We start from the raw sequence: 22,179 nt of genomic DNA on the forward strand, positions 1-22,179 counted from the left end.
CATCTGAACATTTTTATTCGGCTAAAATAGCCACAATATTACAGTACAACTTCGTGGCACCTAGGTGTAAGAAAGCTAGTGTTACATTCTGTCATCCTTTTCCTTTATGTTTTCCATGTGTATTATTTTGTATGGATCTGATGCCTGGAATGTATGATGCGTGCCTGCATCTTACATCCTGGGTTCCAGATTCCATACTTAACTGTTATACCGGAGACCTTCATGGTTAACTGATGTGCTGTGCTTCGACTTTGTATCTTCATATTAAATCTATGGATTTTCTTCATCAATCTGCCTACTCTGCATTTTATAGCTAGGTGGGGGGAACGTGACTTTACTGTGGCAGCTGCCAGGGTTGAAAATTCCCTTCTGGAGCATATCAGGAGCCTTAGTTCGCACCTGACGTTAAGCGAGCAAGTTCTAACTTGGCTTTTTGCAGATGAATCCCTCCTACAGAGGGGTAGTTTAGTGCGAATCCTGTTGTTCTGACCTGCCTGCTCCCTCCCAGTTCTCTCCCCTGCATAGCGCTTTGATGTCTTTTTGGTCTAATGCGCTCAACAACTGCTACTAATACAATAAATGCATGCATTTTAAACCTAATATAACATGATCATGAAATACAAATATACCATCAACGATATAAACATATATTTTTGCCCACATGTAACATTCATAAAATCAGAGATAAAATGCCAGCAATCATAAAACAATTTCCTTACTCAATCTACACTTTGAGAGCTTTGGTTATCACCTCCATACAATTTTCTGATTTTCAGAGCACACTGATACGCATGGCCAATTGTTCTGTCGCAAGTTGTGGCAAAAAAAGCATGCCGATTTTATATAGTTTAATATTTGCAACGCTAATGCAGGAATTAGAAATCGTTTTTGATTGGCCTAGACAAGGTGCTAAATGGCAGACAGTGTAAGGTGCTTTGTGCAGAGAGATTATCACAAGGGCATGCGGGTGGATTTCTAAACAAGTGGCAGTCGTGTAAAGTCCAGCCACAAAGTGCAGTGTTATATCTGAGGTGAGTTAGATAAACTCTGTTCTGCATGGTCCTCATGATCATTAAATATCGCTGAAGTCCTGTCTTGGTCGGCAGAATTGTGCGGTTCATCACCGACTGCATATTTGCTACCTTTATACACCTATTCTCAAAGTCATTAAAATACAGGCGTTTTACGAATTCCTTAGATAAACCAACAACACTCTGGATTACTAAAAAAAATTCTGGTACACTCAGAATACTAATGACTGCTTAATGCACAAGTTACTACTTGTGTAACGATATATCTGTAAGAGACATTAGTTAATGATAAATTCCTTACCTTGGAATATCCCCAGGCGTCAGACTGATCAGGAATGTTTTGCTAGCAGTACCCCTGCGTGTCAGCGGGTGGCGTCGTGTGGCTCTGCGTCCGTCGCTGGCGATGTATGCGCCGAGATGACGTCACGGAGACTACTTAAGCGCCACCCAAGCGCGCTGACGTCAGTTCTGTAAGTGACTTTCCGTGCCCAGAACGTAGAGCCATGCAAGAAACTGACCACTGGTGCCAAGAAAGTAGGGCCCTGAAAGGGATGTCCTTAACCCTAGTAATCAGTTTGCAGAACGGGGAGGATGGGTGGGGCAGTAAGTAATCTATCACTAACTAATTTCTTTTACAGATATATTGTTACACAAGTAGTAACTTGTGCATCTGAAAGAGACACGTTAGTGATAGATTCCTTACCTTAGAATAGATACCCCAGCAATACCAACCACTGTGGTGGGTCTGCGAAAAAGATTACACCAGAAAGTCACGGAGAACAGAACGGCAAAAGAAGCCGTCTCTCTGGACTGGACTGTCAAGGCAGTGATGCTTGGTAAACGTGTGCTGCGAGGCCCACGTAGCTGCCTGACAAATGTTTTGCAAGGGAACACCGTGTCCAAAGGCAGTAGTTGTTGCAGTTGCCCTGATGGAATGGGCAGTCAGCCCCACAGAAGGCTCCTTCTTAGCCAAGGAGTAACAGACCTTGATGCAGAGAACGCCCCCCGAGAGATGGTCTGTTTGTGCACGGCCCAACCTATTTTGGCGCCCACGTAGCCAACAAAGAGCTGGTCATCAACCCGGAACTGTTGGGTGCGGCTCAGGTAGAAGGAGAGCGCACATTTTGGGTCCAGAAGGTGGAGCCTCTTTTCCTCTTTGGAAGGAAGCAGAGGCGGAAAAAGGGTGGGCAAAGTGATGGTCTGCCCGATGTGGAAGGGCGTGACAACCTTTGGCACAAAAGAAGGACAGGCCCTCAGAACCACCTTGTACGGATGAACGGAAAAGAAAGGAGGTTTAGAAGAAAGAGCCTGGAGCTCACTCACTCTTCTAACAGAGGTGATAGCTACCAGGAAAGCCATCTTGAGAGTGAGAAGACGCAAAGGACAGTTATGAAGGGGCTCAAAGGGAGTGCACATCAGATATGTCAAGGCAAGATTTAAGTCCCAATGAGGCATGATGAACGGCACAGGAGGAAACCTGTGCGTAATGCCTTACAGAAAACGGTTAACAACCGGGGACTTAAAAAGAGAAGGCTGATTAGGAAGCAGCAGAAAGGCGGAGATGGCCGAAAGATAACCTTTGATAGTGCCCAGAGCAGAGCCCTGCTGGGCCAAAGAAAGAAGGAACAAAAGGACTTCGGAAAGAGGGGCAGAAAGGGGATCCACAGACTTTGCTGTGCACCATGCCACAAAATTGTTCCACCTGCAGGCGTATACCGTTTTCGTGGAGGGACGCCTGGCTGCCAGAATGACATCACAGACTTCGGGAGGAAGATCAAAAGCCGTCAACTGTTGCCGCTCAATCTCCACGCATGGAGGTGGAGGCTAGGCAGGTTTGGGTGGAGGACCGTCCCCTGGTGCTGCGACAGAAGATCCTCCCGAAGATCAGGATCAGTGGATCGATCGATCGATCGCCAGGCTGAGTAGCTTGGTATACCACTATCTTCGTGCCAAATCCGGAGCCTCAAGAATGACTTGGGCCCGGTCGCGCCTAATCTTCTTCAGCACTCTGGGCAGAAGTGGTATAGGCGGAAAGGCGTACAATAAACCGCAACTCCACTCGCAACGAAAAGCGTCGCCGAGCGAGTGCCGCATTGGAAATTTCAACACGCAAAGCTGATGACATTGCACGTTCTTTTCGGTGGCGAATAGATCTAACCAAGGTTCTCCCCACTAATGAAAGAGATCTTGCGCCACGTCCGAGTTCAGACACCATTCGGAATCCATCAAGAGTCGGTGGCTGAGTTCATCCGCCATGGCATTCAGAGAACCTGCTCTGGCGGAGCTGTTCCGGACGGTTGCAGATGTGAATGGGAGCACAAGACACTGATTGGCTCTCCACGTATACTAAATTCCAGAAGCTTCAAAATTTTCCAAAAATAAAAACTGTTATTACCATGATATCGAGATACCATCAGATGTTTCTCGATTAGGTTGCAGATGGAGCTACTACAATCTAATAAATAGTACTGTTTTCTTAGTTTGGTACTACAGACTTGTGTCTTAATATAGAAGACCAAATTTCTTAAGGATTTATCGCTGCTGTTTTTATTAAACAAATCGTGTGGATTGCCCACCACCCTGGAGGATTTAAAACATCCTCAGCCTTTGGAAAAACATATAATCCCCCAGACCAGCCCACAGATGGAATATGTATTTTTTTGGTCCTGCAGAAGGTGATATTGATTAGGTTTCACCGAAACGTACGTAGACCATTGACACACATCTGAGAGCCCTACCCAAGAATCAAGTCAAAATAAGAACTACCTATTGTTAGGAGTGGTTGGATTCACAGACCCTCTGTAACATGTATTCAGCATTGTGTTCCCTCTTAACCTGACTTGCATGTTTTTTGACGTCCCCTTAAGGAACTCCTTATGTTCCTTGTGCCTCTGTCGAGTACCTCTGAGATGATCCCTAGGGAACTGAAAAGGACGTCTCTCACATGAGTCCACGCTTGGCTTATTGATTCTGACGTGACCACGCCCCCTTTACCTAGCGCTCGCTCTTCGTGCTTCGTGGAAGCTACCGGAGCCTTTGTTTCCCGATTTCTTCCTGTTCAAGTTCCCGATATTGATTCCTGGCCATCGTTTTGGATAGAACTTCTGTACCTTGTTGTCTATTCCCTATTTCCCCTGACACCCTCTCCCTCTCGCGAGGGGGGTCACGATTTCACCCCTTAGAATCCCAGGACTACATATCCCAGAATGCCTGATGTGTAGTCTATCTTCTAATCGTGTCCCTCTTCCTCCCTTTACTTCCTATAACTGTTCTTCCCAGAAACACTTCGGTGCTTGTCACCTGAGTTTTGTGCCTTTTCAGATCCCATAAAGCTGACCTGCCTATCTTCCATACCTTGAGGATTCCTTGGATATTTCTCTGTTTTCCGCGGTGGATGAGCGGATGCTCATTCGAGAGGCCGTTTTTGAACTTGTGGAGAATTGAAGGGCACGAACGCATTGAGCGTTTCAGTGACCTTTCACCCGCCTTCCGCTGGGAGCCGCGCTGAGAGCGGGGGAGACGTTCTCTGCAGCGCGTATTCTCAAGTACGAGAACAAAGGTTCCCTTAAACCTTTTTGTGGACTACGGATTACGGAGAGACTATTAGGAAACGCTAGTGAAGGAACTCGCGTGAAGAGCTGTTGAGTAGCTCTAATTCTTTTCTGTACATTTTGCGTTCCATTTTTGGCTGTTGATACTCAATGGAGTTAAAGACACCACAGAGCTGTTGAGTGGCTCAGATCGTGTTCTAGGGAGTACTTGCTTTCGTGGAGAAGTGGCATTTCCCTGAAGTTGGGGTCTCTTACAAACATTGCGCTAACAGTCAAAAGGGACGTCGTTCATAAGCTAAGTAGCTTCTTTCGTTATCAATTTTAATCCTACGGAAGGCTAAGGCTTTAGCCTTCAAGAACTGTTGATTTTCTGAACTTCTTTTCTTTTACCTTTGCTTTATTTTTTCCTGTTGTGCCTTTTTACCCGGATGCTTGTGGCAGCGCATATAAGAAACAGAAAGCAGACCTAGAGTGTAGACCTAACCGGTCACCACGTGCTGTAGATGGTTTCTGGCTGCCAGTCCTTTATGTTTTATTTCTCCATTTTTTCCCTTGCCCCTGGTGAGGTCCTCTCTGTGGAGTGTATACTTATCTAACTCACATGAGGTACCGCTCCTAGGGAAGAGAGAAACTAGCAACATCCTCGCTCCAGATGTACCTGCTTCATAAGGTTAGTCAACCTGCCTTATTCGTGACAAGGGGTGGCGTGTCTTGACCCCACAATCCTTCACTTCCGGGTTCCGCCTTATTCTGAGTTACAACTCTCTCATCTTTACCTGGCATTCCACTATGTTCGTGAGTGTTGTCATATCGTGTGTGTATGTCTAGTGAGGTGCACGTTCCGCTCCGTCTTTAGTTTACGAGCCGGACAGCACTTCCTCTTGTCTCTAGTGAGTCCGTAACATTCTGTCTATTTGAGAGCCCCGTACCACTCTGTCTTTAGCTTAAGGGTTGGGTGAAGCTTCTCATTTGTGATTGTGTTTTGTGTACACCCGTTCCGCTCTGTCTTTAGTTTAAGAGCCGGACGTGGTATGTGTACACCCGTTCCGCTCTGTCTTTAGTTTAAGAGCCGGACGTGGTTTGCTCAACTTATAGTCTAGTACGTTTCCTTCCCGCTCTATCTTTGGTGCATGAGCCGGTAGGAATTCCCCTGGTAGTGAGTGTTTACTCCACTTCTGTTGCTCTGGAGGCCGGGTGAAACTCCTATTCTCCCACGTTCTTGCAGTAGCCCCTTTTCTGTGTGAGTCCGCTGCTGCTGTCGGGGTACATAACTTCCCTGGCGTTTTTTCCTCTCTAGAGATTCCTGGTGACACTTCATTCAAGGTCTGACTCTCACTATCGTGGGGTAAGTGGAACTTCATGTTGAACACACGTATATAATTCTTGATGTTTCATTGTAGTTTAGACGCACTGTGTATTTTTTGCAGCCTTCTCCTGTCTCCAAGTCTGCAGCTACAACGTCCAGCTGGGGGAGAGTTGGTACACTCCTCGGATTATTCCCCACACATTTTTTGGGAGCAGTTGGCATTGAGTGTGTATATATCCCACTCTTGTCGTTGCTTTTTGGAAGTGTGGAGGACTTTCATCTTCGCTTCTGTGGAACTTGGCCCCTCCCTAGTAGGGGAATCGTGACAGAAAGCCAAGCCCACAAATTTATTCCACCCGAGCGAAGATGAATGTAGATAAGACCCACTGTCCTTCCGAACAGGCATCCTCCTTAACTAGTCAAGTTTCTACAGTAGAAGACCTATCTATAGTTTTGGTAGAATTGCAAAATGAAGTAGCTCAGTTACGTTCAGAGAATCTAAAATTACAGCAGAAGTGGCCCGATTAAAAGCTCCAGACATCAGTGGGGTTGGAGGGTTTGGAGCAATTCCCAAGGGAAGGAGAAACTATATCCAGCCACCTCATTTTACTGTCCCAACCTCTTCTGCGAGCGTCACATCTGAAGACACAAGTGCCATAGCTCCCGTTCAGGTTACTGTCCACATCCCTAGTGATGTGCTCTTAGCTATGCCTGAAAGGTTCACAGGGGACAGCTCTAAATTCAATAGTTTCATGACTCAGTGCCATCTCCAGTTCATGTGTAAAGCAGCTGCTTTCCCTGATGATGCTGCTAAGGTAGCATTTGTTATTTCATATTTAGCTGGGAATGCAGCCGAATGGGCAGTACCCCTTGTTGAGACCTATAATAATAATAAAAATATTTATTAAGCGCCTGGTTACACAGAAAGACAGTGCGTCCCCGCGCTGTGGATGCATACCGACAGAACTCCAGAGCAAAAGTCCCGCAGCCCAGAGGGAGGGGACACAGATAGAAGGTGACTAGACCTTGGGAAATAAGTAAGTTTTCAGTTTCAACCTGAAACGCGATTCTGAAGGTTCCATCCGAAATTCAAGCGGAAGTTCGTTCCAGTATTTGCTGGCAAGAAACCTAAAGGATCTCCCTCCCATCCGAACACGACGGATGCGGGGGACCACCATCTGCATGCTCCCCATAGATCTCAGGAACCGTTTAGGACGGTATATGGTCATCATCTTCTGTAGGTAGATGGGGCCACTGGGGCCACGGCCATAAGCAATGCGGTGGGTGATACACAGAATTTTAAACCGAATGCGTTCTTGCATGGGAAGCCAGTGCAAGATGTGAAGTGCCCGCTTACCCGATGACCTCCTAGGCATTTTTAAAACTAGCCTGGCCGCCGCATTCTGGACGCATTGCAGTTGGCTCAGGTCCTTTCTGCTGAGACCACAAAGCAGAGAATTCCCATAGTCGAGATGTGGGGTAACAAGGGCATGCACTAGGGATTTCCTAGCTTTAAACGGAAGAAGTTCCAAGATCTTACGAATCACCTTAAGTGTGCCATAACATTTCCCGGCTACACTCCTCACATGTTGGGAGTAAGAGAGATTAGAGTCTAAGTGTAACCCCCAAATTTTTCACCGTGGCAGATGGAGAGGGCACAGCCCCCAAGTCCGCCGGCCACCAGGCTGAGGTCCAGACGGAAGGAGACGGGCCGATGATAAGGAGTTCCGTCTTATTGCCATTCAGGCGCAAACAATTATCCTTCATCCAGCTGGTGAGTGCTACAAGACAGGGGGAGAAGTTCTCTGCAGCCCCAACTGGGTTATGAGATAACGTCATCACCAGTTGGGTATCATCTGCATACGAGACAATATCCACCCCATAGGACTCCACTAATCTTGCCAGGGACTCCATATATAACTTGAACAGCGTAGGGCTCAATATAGAGCCCTGCGGAACCCCCTTTCTAAGAGATCTTGGTCTGGATTTATATGGGGGGCAGTGAACTTGAAATTTCCTGTCCGCCAAAAAGGAGCTCATCCAGTCGTGGGCTTGGCCCACTACTCCCATCTCACTGAGGCGTGCGAGAAGACCCGAGTGCGACACGGTGTCAAAAGCCGCACTCAGGTCCAATAGAATCAGCGCTGCAGTGAGACCATCATCAGCTTTACGGCGGTGCAATTCGGTGGAAAAGAGGAGAGCAGTTTCCGTAGAATACTTCGCCCTAAAGCCAGATTGGGAGGGGTGGAGAAGAGAATTATCCTCCACAAAGCTAACCAGTTGGTTATTCACCAATTTCTCAACTACCTTAGCACAAAAAGGCAGAAGGGATATGGGACGAAGGTTATCTAACTGAGTCATGCTCAGACAGGTTTTCTTTTTAATCGGAACAACCTGGGCCAGCTTCCATTCCTCAAGCACCCGGCTTTCTCGAAATGATAACGTGGCCAGATTACCAATGTGTACAAGAAGGGGAAAAAAACGCTGCACTCCGGAAAGTAGTGAACCAGTAGTCAAGTAATACTAGGTAAACAAGTTTTTTAGGTGCTCAGGAAAACACCTTCCGGTTCCATAAGGTGTGACACTAGTAATGAGAAAAAATGAAGTCTTACAGCGAGTAAGAAACTGTCCTGAGCACTCTTGGTGCACTGAAAGTGCGTAATAATAGATGAACCAAAAGTAAATCACATGGTAACATCAAAGCTTAGTGGATATATTTATTCCTTTGATAAATCCAAAAGCTGTCCATAGAAACAATTGTCTTCTTATGTGAATTTACACATCTTTTTCAAAATAAATCCATTGCAAATCATGGAGCATGTATGAACATAAGGTAGAATGGATAACCCCAATGCATTTCGTGCTAGAACAGCACTTCTTCAGGGGGATATATTTCTAGGAAAAAAGAGAAAATAGAACAGACTGTAGGTCGCTGAGCAACAGGAACAGAATGACGCAAGCATATAAAGCGCAAACTGTGTAAGATAGTAAAAAACCTCGGACTGGAACATCTCACAAGAACACCCCGTGTTCTAAAGGTATATGAAAATGACATGCCAGTAAATTAAGATAAGGTGCTCATGGAGAGTGACCGTGGTAATTAAAAAATGAAGGAAACAAAGTTAGGAGAAATCCCAGTCGTGGTCGAAAATCTCCGTGAAAATGAAAGAATAGAGATGTGCGCGAATTTCTAAATGCACCCAGTGTAAAATATAAGTGAACAACAGTATCAGGAAACGAAACCATAAAGCATCCGCCACCTAAACCGAAGAGACTTAAATGTAAAGCTTACCCATTACCATTACCATTATCTTTTTCAGATTACCAATGTGGTCACACAGGAGCTGAAGATGGTTTCTAAGAATCTTGATAGGAGCCACATCTATTAGAGATCCAGATTGGATATCTGAGATAGTCTTCAACCATTCCTCGTGCGGAGGAACCCTAAATTCCTCAAGGGCGCGGCTCACACTGGGTCCTTAACAGACGGCCATAACTGGGATATCTGCTGGTATATTCTGCTGAAAGGATTCATAGATCTTTTCCACCTTGCATACAAAATAATCCGCTATGTTTTCGCATATCTCTGCAGAGGGAGGGTCTTCAGGCATAGTCGCCGAGAGGGAAGTAAGCTCCTTATATATAAGAGAGAGCTCTCTGGATGAATTATCCGAGTTCTCAATCCGCTCTTTAATATGATCCCTTTTCGCCTTTCTGATCAATTTATGGTATGCCCTAAGGCCGCTCCTGTAAGATTCTTTATCAGCCAAGGCGTAGTTTTTCCGCCATTGGCGCTCAAGAGCCTTACATCTGGCCTTAGCAGCACACAACCCCTCATTGTACTATGGGGCCGATCTAGACCCACGTGCCAGAGCTTTTTGGGTCCAGGGTGCAACCTTGTCTAGGGCCCTAGTTATCCAATCCTCAAACTCTTTCCAGGCTTCCCTGAGAGTTTGATTCAGAGGAGGTATTTCCTGATTAAAGGCAGCACCAAATATCACCTGGTTAAATTTTCTCCAATTCCTACGTATGGGAAAAGGTAAACGTTTAGGTTTGACCCCTCTGTATAGGCCCTGCACACTAAACGGGACGAGATAATGGTCTGACCATATTATCTCAACTGGGGTAGATACTTTAATATCATCCCAGTTTGCGAAAATGGGATCAAGCAAATGCCCCGCTTGATGGGTAGGCCTTTCGTACAATAACCTAAACATCAAAGCTTTTAAGGAGCTGATAACAGATTGTGCCTCAGTGCAGCCAAGATCCTCAAAGTGTAAATTAAGATCCCCTACTATGAGGAATCTATTATACCTGAGAGCAGGCTGTATCACCGTTTCAAGGAGACTCTCCACAAATTGTGAAGACCCCCCTGGAGGGCGGTAAATAAGGTAGCCCATAATAGTACACTCCGAGGAAACTTTGATAGAGAAAAGGCCCGCCTCGCAAGAGCTAATCGGTACTTGCTGTAAGGAGCAATCAAGATCGATTTTATACACGATCGCTATCCCCCACCTATATGGAGACCTCCATCAATTCTGATGAGACCATATAATGGTGGAAGGGCCTCCCGGATATCAGGGGCGGAGGCCTCATCAAGCCACGTTTCAGTCAGAAATAATACGTCAGGATGGTAATCGATTAAAAGATCATAGATATTCAGACAATGTTTTTTGAATGAGCGGCAGTTCAGTAAATACATGGAGAGTTGGTCAACCCCCTTCACCCCCGCCAGATCAGTAATGGGGAGAGTGTGGCAGCCTCTACACATATGGGGTATACAGTCAGGTAGCAAACCCGGTGTACAGTCTGCTTTGAGCAAAGGGCAGAGCAGAACTAGCTCTTCCCTCGAGTATCGTAATGCACTTACCCGTTCCAAGGGAGCTGAGACAGGGGGTATGACCCCTGGCCGCGGCAGGTCGCGGACGGGCGCAGACGGGCTTGCCTTGTGCGCACCTTCGGCGCGGACGCTGCCCCATCTACCTGAAATAGGGGAAAGTACGTAGGAACTAGAGCGCTAACCCCTAGTGCTGGAAATGCCGGAAGTAGTAAAATTCCTCGCCCTCCGCTCAAACGCCCACAATGGACGCAGCGGACAGGGGCGGGATCAAGGAGCAGGTAGGGTTAGAATTAAAAGTCGAGTGGTGCAAAATGCAGGTCAGTGCAAACAATTTACTAACAGTTTTAAAAAACAAGATTAATCACACATCGAGATTAAAAAAGTACACGGGCTGAACACACCGCGCTTTCCCCCTAAACACCCTTGTGCTAAGGCTTTTCCCCAGAGTTCGCGCACGGAGGTAACTGTCTCTGCCACAGACAGCCAAACAACCATCATCCATTGTTATACGATTACAACAACTTTGAAGAAAAGAGGAGAAGCCTCTTTGCTAAACATACATACATGCAGGCTAGTGACGATGCTATTCTTAATTTAAAGCAAGGGTCTAAAGATCTTCTCACCTATATCACACAATTCAATAGACTACTGGCAGAAACATATTGGCCTGAAGATAAGAGGACATCATTATTTTACAGAGGCTTATCGGATGAGTTGAAGGATATATTATCACAAATAGTAAATCCACCTGAGGATTGTCCTTCATTCATTGAACTCACTGTAAAATTAAATCATAGTTTACAAGAAAGAAGAGGAGAAAAATCCTGATTGGGTTATCCAAGATATGTTGTACAGAGAGCAGACAAAAAAGAATCTAAAGATATGCCAGAACCTATGCAAATTGGAGGTTTGAGAGGCCCTATATCAGATGAAGAAAAATCAAAGAGACGTAAAAATAATTTATGTCTGTATTGTGGGAAAGGAGGACATTTTTGCAAGAGATTGCCCCGTCAGGCCTTCCACTCCTCCTAAAAAGATTGCTAGCACTTAGGAAAACTAGAAAACTTGAAGAATAATGAGATCGATTCTTCAAGTTCATCATCTCAACAGATCTCAAAATCAAGAAAGACTTTAATCAGAACCGTGAAACATTTTCTTCTAAATGTGACCCTCATAATCTCAAATCAAGACAGATATAACAATTCTATATTACTAGATTCAGGAGCCACAGGCAATTTTCTTGACATACAGTTAGCCCACAAGATTGGTATCCCTTTCATCACCAAGAGTTGTCCTGAACCAGTTAAGGCAGTAGATGGTTCGGAATTATCTTCCGGTTTGATTGTTCATCAAACACCTCCCCTTACCTTGGTATGTGGCAATGGACATTCCGAACAAATAACGTTTGATTTGATTGACACTCCTAATTTCGGAGCAATATTAGGGGTCCCATGGCTACAAGCTCACAACCCACAAGTTGATAGGATAGAACGTACAGTGAGGCTAAAATCTCAATTCTGTATGTTGCATTGTTATCAAGAAGCCAGTGACAGTTTGCACCCTTTATGCTGTACCGTTCAATCAGTGACAGCTACTTCTTTTGTGCCAGAGATCTATTCCGAGTTTGAATCCGTATTTATTGAAGAAGAGGCTACTAAACTACCACCACATCGTAGTTACGATTGTCGTATAGATCTAATCCCAGGGGCATAACTTCCTAATAGTAGAATATATGCTCTAACCTCGGCTGAAACTGAATACCTGAAGAACTATTTGGAAGAAATGTTGCAGAAAGGTTTTATTAGGCATTCAACCTCCCCTGTATCATCGCCTTTATTTTTTATTCCCAAACGGGAGGGAGGCTTGAGAGCCTACCTGGCCTATCGTGCTCTGAACCAGATCACTATTAACAATAAGTATCCCCTACCACTCATTCCTGTCCTTCTTGACCAAGTGCGAGGTGCAAAGATCTACTCCAAAATTGACTTGAGAGGAGTGAATCCTCTTATCCGGGTTAAAGAGGGTGATGAGTGGAAAACTGCTTTTCGCACCAGATTTGGGTTATATGAATACTGCGTCATGCCCTTTGGCTTATGCAACGCCCCAGCTGCGTTTCAATATTTTATCAACGATATCATGCGGGAATTTCTTGATGTGTTTGTCATCGTTTACATCGATGATATTTTGATTTACTCACAGACTGAATAAGAACATGTGATTCATGTAAAAAGAGTGTTAAAGAAATTACAGGAGAATTATTTATTCGCAAAGTTGGACAAAAGCACGTTCCACACCGATATCATTGATTTTTTGGGTTTCATAATCTCACCCCAAGGTATCCAAATGGATCCGAAAAAGACAAAAGCCTTAGTAGAATGGCCAAGTCCAACTACGATCAAAGAAGTGCAATCCTTTCTAGGGTTTGCAAATTTCTATAGGAGATTTATTGATCATTTTTCTGATACCATCACTCCTATTACGAAATTACTCAAGAAAGGTGCAAAGTTCTCCTGGACGGAAGAAGCTGAAAAAGCCTTTTGTATTCTGAAGGACAAATTTACTTCTGCTCCAATAATTCATCATGCAGATAATACTCTAACTTTTTTTTTGGAAGCCGGTGCTTCTCAACTAGCCGTTGGAGCAGTGTTATCGCAGAGAGATAAAAGTACAGGTCAACTGCACCCAGTTGCTTATTTTTCAAAGATTCTACTTCCTGCAGAACAAAATTACACGATAGGAGAACGAGTTACTAGCCATCAAGTTGTCTTTTAAAGAGTGGAGGCATTATCTTTTGGGATCCCCACATGTCATTACTATTTTTTCTGAACACAGAAATCTTCAATACTTTAAGTCTGCCAAAGCTCTCACACCTAGGCAGATAAGATGGGTGTCATTCTTCAGTGAATATGACTTTGTAATAACCTATAGGCCAGCAGCACAGCATGGCAAAGCAGACGCTCTATCGCGTATTAGTAGTCCTAAAGTAGAGTTCAAAGAAGATGTACATCCTATCATTCCAGAGTATAAGATCATTGGAGCAGAAGACCACAATACAAAGACATTCTTAGAGCTATTAAGAGAGTAATATGCCCTTATCCCTGCTGAAGAATGGAAAAAGAATCCTTTGCATTCTATCAAAGAAGGGTTATATTATCATGATGACAGGATGTACATACCTATTCCCTCCTTACAAAATCAAATACTAGAGTGGTGTCATAATAGTGTTTTAGCAGGACATCCGGGGGAGGTCAAAACTGCTAGTAAATGTCAAAGATGGTTTTGGTGGGACAACATGAATGAAGAGATAACTGATTTTGTAAAAGCTTGTTCTATCTGCGCTAGACAAAAAGCATCTCATTGTGCTCCCATGGGATTATTAAAGGTGATACCTGCTCCTCCCAGACCTTGGCATACTATAAGTATGGACTTCATAACGGAGCTCCCCAGTAGTCAAGGGTATAACACAATATTTGCAGTAGTGGACATGTTGTCTAAGATGGCCCATTTTGTCCTTTTAAAAAAGATACCATCTTCTCAAGAGTTAGTGCAGATCTTCTTGGCTCATGTCATTCGGTTACATGGTGTTCCTTCTGTTATTGTATCTGACAGAGGACCTTAATTTATCTCCAAGTTTTGGCAAGGGGTGTGTTCAATATTACAAATGGATCATAGACTTTCCACGCCCTATCACCCAGAGACTAAGAGGACAAATCAGACTTTGGAGCAATATTTACGTTGTCTTCTAACCAGTCTGTCTACTACCTGGGTGGAGGCTCTCCCAGTGGCAGAATTCACATACAATAATGCAACTCACTCTTCCCTAGGGGTCTCCCCTTTCTTCTTTAATTATGCACAACATCCAGGGTTTCTACCCATCCCCTTTCCAAAGGAACTTGACAATATCCCAGCTTTAAAAGAACATCATTAACATTTGAAGGCAGTTTGGGAAAGTGCCATTCAGGAATTAAGCCAAAGAAAATATGAAACATCATGCAGAAAAGCATCGTCGAGCAGGACCACCTTATGAGATAGGGGAAAAGGTTTGGTTGTCTACCAAAAAACTCAAATTTCCAGGATCTAGGAAACTAGAACCCCGTTTCATAGGTCCGTATTCAATCAGCAAGGTCATAACTCCTGTCACTTTTAAATTGCACTTACCCTCACACTTAAAGATTCATCCTGTTTTTCATTGCTCCTTACTTAAGAAATACATACCCCCACTGAAACCTGAAAAACCTCCCCCTCCTATCGAAATAGAGGGAGAAGAAGAATTTGAAGTACACCAAATCCTAGATTCTAGGAGACAAAGAGGGAAATTACAATACTTAGTGGATTGGGCAGGATATCCTCCTGAAGACAGAACTTGGGAACCTGCAGAAAATGTTCATGCCCCCAGATTAGTGAGAAAATTCCATAGATTACACCCCTCTGAACCATGCCCAGGAGGGAGGCTTTTGGGGGGGGAGAAGTGTTACGGGTGGTCGGATTCACAGACCCTCTGTAACATGTGTTCAGCATTGTGTTCCCTCTTAACCTGACTTGCATGTTTTTAGACGTCCCCTTAATGAACTCCTTATGTTCCTTGTGCCTCTGTCGAGTACTTTTGAGACGATCCCTAGGGAACTGAAAAGGACGTCTCTCACGTGAGTCTACGCTTGGCTTACTGATTCTGACGTAACCACGCCCCCTTTACCTAGCGTTCGCTCTTCGTGCTTCGTGGAAGCTACCGGAGCCTTTGTTTCCCGATTTCTTCCTGTTCAAGTTCCCGATACTGATTCCTGGCCATCGTTTTGGATAGAACTTCTGTACCTTGTTGTCTATTCCCTATTTCCCCTGACACCCTCTCCCTCTCACGAGGGGCGGCGTGTCTTGACCCCGCAATCCTTCACTTCCGGGTTCCGCCTTATTCTGAGTTACGACTCTCTCATCTTTACCTGGCATTCCACTGTGTTCGTGAGTGTTGTCATATCATGTGTGTATGTCTAGTGAGGTGCTCGTTCCGCTCCGTCTTTAGTTTACGAGCCGGACAGCACTTCCTCTTGTCTCTAGTGAGTCCGTAACATTCTGTCTATTTGAGAGCCCCGTACCACTCTGTCTTTAGCTTAAGAGTTGGGTGGAGCTTCTCATTCGTGTATGTGTTTTGTGTACACCCGTTCCGCTCTGTCTTTAGTTTAAGAGCCGGACGCGGTTTGCTCAACTTATAGTCTAGTACGTTTCCTTCCCGCTCTATCTTTGGTGCATGAGCCGGTAGGAATTCCGCTGGTAGTGAGTGTTTACTCCACTTCTGTTGCTCTGGAAGCCGGGTGAAACTCCTATTCTCCCACGTTCTTGCAGTAGCCCCTTTTCTGTGTGAGTCCGCTGCTGCTGTCGGGGTACATAACTTCCCTGGCGTTTTTTCCTCTCTGGAGTTTCCTGGTGACACTTCATTCAAGGTCTGACTCTCACTATCGTGGGGTAAGTGGAACTTCATGTTGAACACATGTATATAATTATTTTTGTTTCATTGTAGTTTAGACGCACTGTGTATTTTTTGCAGCCTTCTCCTGTCTCCAAGTCTGCAGCTACAACGACCTGAGCCAGAGTCAACATCTTAAACTTCTCTTAAACTTCTCCTGAGGTCCAAAATGGGGCACAAGCCCCCCTTGTCCTTCTTGAAGCGCAAAGTGATCCCCCGACATCAGGAGGCATGGCCGGGGGGGCCTGGCCCTCACGCCGGCCTCCGGAGCCGCCACAGCGGCCTCCACGCCCACGCTGAGTTTGGTTCTGCGCAGGCTTTTGACTGAACGAACGGGCAGGGGCGCCCCTTCCCTGGCTACGAAAGGAATGAAAAGTAGACGTGGGCGGGCATGTGGCAGAAAGGCCCAAGGAATTGGCAGTAGCTCGAGAGTCTTTAAAACGCTCCAGCGCACTGTCCACCTTATAACCAAACAGGCAAGTGCCATCGAAGGGCATGTCCATGAGTGAGCTCTGGACATCCGGGGAGAACCCGGTAGACCTCAACCAGGTGTGGCGACGAAGCGCCACAGTCGTGGAAATTGCCCTACTGAGAGAGTCTGCGGTATCTAAGCCACAACGAATGGCAAAGTTAGCCGCGTCCTTAAGCTCGGCCACATCCTGGGACAACACAGGACACTGGGGCAACACCTCTGCAACGGTATCCCACACTGCGTGGGAATAGCGGTCCAATAGACATGCAGTGTTCACCGAACGCAGCCCCAGGCTGGCCAACGAGAACAACCGCTTGCCGAAATGCTCCAGCTTCTTAGAGTCCTTATCCGGCTGCGCCGTGGGGAAGGCACTCTGGGATGGTCAGAAAGGCAGGATCACCCGGAGCCGGGCAATGACGCCTGGCGACGTTCTTATCCACAGGCGCCCTGTGGCCAACCACGATCAAGTGCCCAACAAGACATCAGTGAGGGAGTCATTGAATGGTAGCAGTGGCTCCGATGAAGTGGACGCCGACTGGAGCACCTCAGTGAGGAGATTAGTTTTCAGGGCCACCGTAGGGAGATCAAGGTTAAGGACCTCAGCTGCCCGATGGAGCACCACCGTATACAAGGCACCTTCCTCCATAGTGGACAGGAGAGAGGCAAACCCTGGGTCAGAGGAGACATCGAGGCCACCAGCCTCCTCCAAGTCGTTCGCCCAATCCTGCTCGGAGTTGTACTGACGAGCAAGAGGGTCCTCGGACCCCTCTCAGCCGATTTGACGTCATCTTGGTGCATACAACGCCAGCAACGGACACAGAGCCGCACAACGCCACCCGCTGACGTGCAGGGGTACTGCTAGCAAAACGTTCCGGATCCAGTCTGACGCCTGGGGATTTTCTAACGTAAGGAATCTATCACTAACATGTCTCTTTCAGATACACCCAGCCAAGTGATTGTTGTCATATTATCTCATTTCAGTCTCTGATAATAGCCCTCGAGAAACTTATTTCAGGTTTTATTCTAATCGTGAGCCATAATAACAATGGGTTTACTTTTAACAAATCTTCCTGGTAGCACACTCCCACCTCAAAGTGACACAGATATGTTGGACGGGCATGGGGTACTGCTAGGGGTCAGCACAACAAGCCATTCTCCACCTTTAGTAAGTGGTCAACTTCTGCCCCCAATCCCCTCCACATATAGACCCACATAAAGACTTTTGGAATGGCTTGCGGCCCAACTTGGAGGAAAACGATAAACTGCTTTAATAGCTCTGTCTAATTGCTGTACTCTTACATTCAGTAGGTGTCTCTATGTCAGGGCAGTATCAAACAGTACTTCTAATTAAGAAAAACATTTAACTTTACACACAGGCATTCTTCCAACAGAATGGAATCTAGCCTTTGTGTACTTAGGAGCATTCGTCATGATGAAGGACTTTGTTATATTGGTGTTTAGGTCTAGCTCCTTCATACATTATGTAAAGTCATATATTAGACCTTATAAAGCATTTGCTGTTCCTGAAACACGGTATTTGGCGTTTTCCTAATTGTGGCATATCCTTTCCATTACGAGATAGACATTTCTCCAGCCTATTAATATAAACAGTGAATAAGAAGGGAGCCAGTACACACCACTGGCAAACCCCTCTTTTGAAGTGAATAGGTTCTTTGCATTCCTAGTCCTGCCAGGAGACAAGGACCAGATATCTACACTTCTCAGAGGATAGCAATGGAATTGATTTCAGTCCCTTTAGGGACACAAGGAGTAAGAAAACAAGTAACTTACCTGTAACTTTAGTTCTCCAGTATTGGAAACGTTCATAGATTCACATGCTTGAATCATTCCCCGTAGTCAAGATGGAAGTCCCCGGTATATACAAAAAAATAGTAATACAAATCATTACAAATAGAAACTAGGTCTAGGCCCATTTTAGTTTTGTAAGTGTCCACCTCATTTTGTAAAAGAGACCAAATAAACTCAACAACCAATCAGATCAGCCTCACCCTCTAGAACCCTCCTGAGAGAACATCAGACCATCAGATTTTCGATGCCATAGTGCCACAAGATAACCATAAAGAAGCAGAAGGTCGAGCTTTCCCAGAGGAGGAGGGTCGGTCGCATGTGAATCTATGAAAGTTTCCAATACTGGGGAACTAAAGTTACATGTACGTAACTTGTTTTCTTACTCCAGTATTGGAACTTTCATAGATTCCCATGCTTGAATCAGAGTAGCTAGCAGTCATGAGCACATGTCTTTGCCTGTATTACTTTAAACAGAGATCAATAATGCATCAAAAGATTAAAGATTGGAAAAAAACATATAGCAGATTAATCAAATATCCATATATGCATACAGAAATAACAAGAAGCAATCAACTCTATCAAAGAATGTGCGAAGAAGGCATGAAGGAAAAGGAAGGTGGGGTGAGAGGAAAAGCTCACCACTTATTGAAAGAGGTTCCTCAGGACTGCTTCCCACTGCAGTGTTGCTGCGTGACGAAGAATCCAAGCAGTAATGGCTTGTGAATTTCTTGTGGGGGGGGGAGCTTGTCTGGCTCAAAGATGGCCATGTTTTAAGTGAGATCCGCAGTCCGCCGATACTATCAGGCAGGTATTAGCTGATATTACGATTGCTTCTCGCTAGAAATACTCTGCCTGCTGAGCCTCGATGCTTGTGCCCTGAAAGCTGAAATAACGGAGCGGATTGATGCAGCAGAACTGTAATTAAACACCGGAGAGCCGCGACCCCCCTGCAGTGACTCCATCTGAGCGGGGAGTGCGAGCTCGCCTGATCTGCGTGATCATTGTGGTGCGGAAGCGGCTGCCCCCCCCCCCCCCCCCTCTGCGTGCTAGCGATCCTTCAACGGTGTGAACGGTACCCCCGCTTCATGACCCCCTACAGCTACTGTGGAGTGGTCTTGAGCTGCGATCGTCGAGGCTGGGCTGCGACATGGAATCCTCTAGGCGTGCGGCCTGGCCAACTGCGACCCGTCATAGAAGCCTGTGAGCAGGGCACCTCTAGCGCGGTCACTCTGTCATCAGGTGTGTGCGGGGGTGACCGGATTTGCAGCGGGCGGGACCTCCGCTGCCTCTTTGCCGAGATGGAACCACCCTGCCTCCCGCTGCTACCATCCTCCTGTTCTGTGCCCTGGGCGCTACATACACGCAGGCACTGCTCTACTGATTGACACTGCAGTGCTGGTTACACTCCTGGAGACTAGTGCCAGCCTGAGAGGTGATAATAAACAAACAGTGAGCAACCCAATCAACCCTTGAGGGCTTGGGTAATTAGATAAGAGGGTAAATGTGCTCTCAAGGGAATTTGTTTAGGCAAAATTTAGTGAATTGAAAACTTAATTAGTAGGATTAACCAATATATCCAATGTGAATTCAAATCATCAGCATTAAATCAAACAAACAATATAAATATAAATATAACACATAAAACACAAAACACAAACACAAAGGTGTAATGAAAAAGAAATTTATCAAATTCAATGGTCAAAACTTATGATATACAGGTAGGGTTCATTCAGGAATGTTTAGGTTTTGGAGGTACACAGACAAATTAATTGAAAAAAGAAGACTCAGCAAAACCTAAAAACACCTATCTAAAATCAATATGAAACAAAACAAGATATAGATGAGGTGAAAAGTCGACGTTTCGGTCTCTTAGAAGCTACTTGAGGAGACCATCTTCAGGACAGAAGTCATATATATACTGTATAAAAAGACCAGCGTAATCTGAAAATAGAAATATTTACAGTTACACATCATGACTATGTACAAATTAGTAACACCTTTGTGAACAGACAATTCAATACCAACTCACGACAAAACTATCACAAACATAAACACATACATATTGCATAAAATACATTATACAAATAGTATTTTAAACCGTTAGGGCAAAGCCTAACATTGTGGTTCTGTCACATCCTTAGGACAAATTCCATTTATGTAGGGGAATGTGTAATCAATCAGAAGATGACAAGTCTTTCTATTTACTGAGAGGATTATGTTTCAACATTTTATACACGCAATTTGGCATATGTAATCCAAGCATCTACATAAAGAACATTATCACAGTTATTATCTTACTGGCGTCTTACATCCAACAATGTAACCCACTAAGTATTGGCATCTCTATAGGTGGAAACATTACTCAAGGGCCAAAGAGTGAATCAATGCGCAAGCCTTAGAAGAAGATATTTTGATTTACCTCATTCAATTCAAGAACGCTTTCTCTTGAAATAGTGGCGCCTAGCGCAAGGAAGACGGTTGATTTTATACCGCTCCTAAGGGAACAAAAATGACGAGGTTCACAATCATCTGTGTCAACTATTTTTCATATTAATAAAGTTTTGGTCCCACAGGCAATCAGTAGCCTACTACAAGTGAGAGGCAGTTCAATTCGTCAGAGGTTATCAATACTCGCGACTTTTTAAGGGCCAAAACATACCTACTTATTCTGATTGGGTAGATTATTCAGTGTGTCCGGTAGTTAAGTATGTTGAAGTGCCTCCGCACGACGAGTAAAACACGGTGAGCACCACGAATCTATAATAAATTGTATACATGTAGACACTTTAAGCATACAGCATTTAATTAGTTAGAAGGTAAATGCTTAAAGATTTTATAACCATAACGTACCAAGTGCTACACAGCGTGGGACAGTCCAATAGTAATGCGATGTCCACAGCAAGTACCGGCGGACTAATAGTCGTATTCGAACAGAGAGTTACACCGTAGTCACAGCGAGAGTCACGGACCCAGGGATTCAGAAATAATATATACTCTGCAAACAAAGAGACGAGCAGAGTCACTTAGCGGTCTACAGCGCTATCGACAACCCATAAAAGTGGTAGCCTCAGGATCCTAGCGCCCAGGCAGCTTACCTGGAGTGTTAAAGCACAGCGGTCATAGGGAGTAACTTATTTTTAAAAACACGAAATGTACACCAAAGTCACAGCAAGAGTCACGGACCCGGGAATTCAGAAGTGATGTGCACTCTGCAAAAGTAAAAATGAGCAGAGTCAGTTAAGCGTCTCGCCATTCCCACCATCAGAGAAATTAATAGCCCCAGTCTCCTAACGTCAGGACAGCTTACCTGAGGTATCTACGCACAGTGGTCATAGAGCGAGGGTCGAGTGCAGCAAGTAAGCACCCGCCTCCCTTCGTTCTTTTTAAAGCCGGTGCGGAAAGCAAAAACGGACTATCGTAGGGCCGCTTCATAACAATAAAATTACGAAGCTATCAGAACAAGTTATATTTTATTATTAACTGCGAGGAACGTTCGATCATAATGCATGCTTTCATATAGACATGCGCCAGACTTCGCAGCAAACCTGTGATTAGTACAAGACGACCCGAATGATTTCAAACTTAGTATGCTTCGGTCGCGCCATTTTGAAATGGGTTAGGACGAGTCTCAACCATATTTAAATCATAGATTGGTTGACATCGACTCGCCATCTTAGACAGGGAGTTAAATGTATGAGGCAAACCAACTTAATCG

General features: G+C 45.0%; 1 protein-coding gene across 4 annotated transcripts in view; it reads right to left on the minus strand.

Annotated features, from left to right (window-relative positions):
* LOC144791082 (disintegrin and metalloproteinase domain-containing protein 9-like) overlaps positions 1-22,179 on the minus strand; it is a 2,835,950-nt gene that overhangs the window by 2,350,940 nt on the left and 462,831 nt on the right. The gene's annotated exons all lie outside the window — the stretch shown is intronic.

Source organism: Lissotriton helveticus, chromosome 11 (genome assembly GCF_964261635.1).
Source record: "Lissotriton helveticus chromosome 11, aLisHel1.1, whole genome shotgun sequence".
In the NCBI taxonomy this organism is placed as follows: domain Eukaryota; kingdom Metazoa; phylum Chordata; class Amphibia; order Caudata; family Salamandridae; genus Lissotriton; species Lissotriton helveticus.